This window comes from Pyxicephalus adspersus, chromosome 1 (genome assembly GCF_032062135.1).
Source record: "Pyxicephalus adspersus chromosome 1, UCB_Pads_2.0, whole genome shotgun sequence".
NCBI classification, from domain to species: domain Eukaryota; kingdom Metazoa; phylum Chordata; class Amphibia; order Anura; family Pyxicephalidae; genus Pyxicephalus; species Pyxicephalus adspersus.
In genome coordinates this window covers 164,829,299-164,832,053 of record NC_092858.1, presented here as the reverse complement: position 1 = coordinate 164,832,053, position 2,755 = coordinate 164,829,299, and positions in this window count along the sequence as shown.

The following is a 2,755-nucleotide window of genomic DNA, read 5'->3' as shown; positions in this document are numbered from 1 at the left end:
GATTGTGGCACATTTCCTGGAAGGTTCTGGCTGTGAGGTTGCTTTTCTTCCCCTGTAGGAAGAACTGAAAACCCAAGGGCAACGTGTGCAAGGGCAATAACCTTTGCACAGTTTCCCCATTCCTGGAGGCATGGCAAAAGTTTTCCATGCACCCGGGAGCAACCAGCAAGGCTGAAAGGGGCCAATGCTTTATTCAAAATACCTTAAACTGCAGCTGTTTACAACTTTCAACTACAAATGAACTGCATAGGTGTCTGAATAAATCGGAAATTTAAATATCTATTTTTGTCTGCTGCAGCTTCAGAAATGCTTCCATAGACTTGAATGGCAATGCTTTCCAATTCCATTGCAAGTGTGCTCAGTGTGTTGAAGGACAGCAGATGCTCCATGATCCTCTGCAACATTGGCAAAAGAAATGCAACCACTTGCTAGAGTATTTCGGCAAATGCAAATGTACGTCAGTGCATCATCCACGCTGGGATCGGTTAACACATAGCTTATGAAATGCTTCCTCCTGCCTGCCACAGACTGTTGGCATCATCTCAGCCACTGGACTGGTGCACAGCGATGGCTTGAAGTTGGAACTTTCAAAGTATTATTATTACTAATTTTTTTTATTAAACAAGATTTATATAGCACCAACTTATTGTGCAGCGTTTTACATTAAATAGGGGTTGCAAATGACAGATGACAGACAGTGACACAGGAGGAGTAGAACCTGCCACGAAGAGCTTACAATTTAAGAGGTGGGGGAAGTATCACACTATAGTAGTACCTTTGCCGTATATTGTGACATGTCAGGAGTTTATTCACGCAAACTTGAAGGATCACAAAACATTCTATTTTCACCCAAGATACTCCCAACTTTTACCCTAAATTGATAAATTTTTTCACAATGGAAATGATAAAATGTGTGAAAGTTGGGACATTGGATACAATATGAAAATTGGGGGAATTTAGGGTGAAAACATTAATAAATAGACCTCAAAGTGTTGAACAGGATATTTTACATATTACATAGGTGTGTAGTGCAGACGGGATGATTGCAGCAGAAATAACAGGCCAGGGAAGGACCTGCAAGCAGATACGGTAAGCTGGAGTTTCCAACCATAAATTTACCTTCAATCCCGGAGGGCAGTCCGATCCATCTGGAGGTGTCTTGCATTGGGTTCTGCGTCATCCCAGCATTCGTCCCCAAGCCAGCACTCCAGGTGCCGCCATCTTTGCCTCTCCTTCCTTTGTCACCCAACCCAGGCGGGAGACACGATTTAAAAAAAAATGGGTGTTGCACTTAAAAAAACACATTTTTACTTAACATTAAAGGGTTGTCTACCCTTTTATGTAAAGTGAAATTTAGGTATGCTTTAAGATCACCAGGGGAATGCAACAGCAGTGCCCAGTGCAAGGGGACAGTAAAGTAATCCCTGGGGCGGATGCATTTGCAGTGCTGGGTTAGCGGTCCTATGGACCAAGAAATGGCACTGGCAGGGAGGGGACCTTGAGGGCGAGAATATCTTGAATTGGTAGGATAGGTTCTGGGTGGAGTGTTATTTTTGTTGAGATGACCATTAGGGTCAGATCCCTATTACTGTTACTAATATCACAGGTGTCAGTGCGATAAAAAAGAATCACAAAAAAAAAACAAGAAGCACGTAACCTGTAAAACCTGCAGTCTCCCCAACCTTCCACAAGCTTTTGGAATGATTTACCTTTTTGTGTACCGTATATACCCGCGTATAAACTGACTTTTTAAGCACCCAAAATGTGCTGAAAAAGTCACCCTCGGCTTCTACACCAGTCAGGCGCCCCAAGATGGTGACCCAGTGCTGTGACAGAGCTGAAAACCTTGCCGGTAAGCCATGCTGGAAGGGTGGCGGCCCTTCCTTTGCCCGTCCTAAAGAGGATTGCCCGTGAATTACCTTGCCTTGCTTTGCCGGGACCCGCGACAGTGTGACACCGCTGCAGGGGGTAACATCAATACTGCGCACCAGTGTGCAGACCAGTGTTTTTCAACTAGGCTAGCAATTTGTGCCTTTCAGATAATTTATCACCAATTAGGTATCTATAGAGCTGATATTCTTCCCACTATCCAACAACAGAAAAGGCATTCATTCCATTGACCATTTGTCCAATATTCCATGAATTGGGCATATATTGACAGGGTATACCTGAGACCTGATTGTTATTTTAAGGGTTTGAAAGATTAAATGGTTGAAAGGTTTAGTGTGTGCAGAGATGATCCCAGCAGGTGAGAGTACTGTATAGTCCTAAAGGAGGGGGTCAGAATATATACATTTCCTACATTTATTAAATGTACTGATGCCTCAATTAATGTAATTTTATTGGTGTTTATTTTGAATATTGAAACTTGCCAGTAGCTGCAGCATTTTCCACCCTCGGCTTATACTCGAGTCAATCAATTTTTCCTGTTTTCCAAGGTAAAAATAGGTACCTCTGCCTTTATGTGGATTGACTTATACACAAATATGTACGGTAATATAAACTTTAATCTAGGAAATAAAAAGCAAAGAGGTCAATGAATCTTGCTCCAGCCGATGCTGATAGAAGAGGCAGCAAAAAATCTTCATACTCCAGCTCCTTATCCAGGTAGCATCTATACTCCAGCAAGTCCCAAAAACTCCCCCCTGTAAAATTTATCCCACCTGTACTCCATGCTGGAGGTGAGATCCGCCATTAGAGATGCACAAAATTGGACTTTTGTATGCAAAAAGCACGGATTGAGCCAAGCGAATGC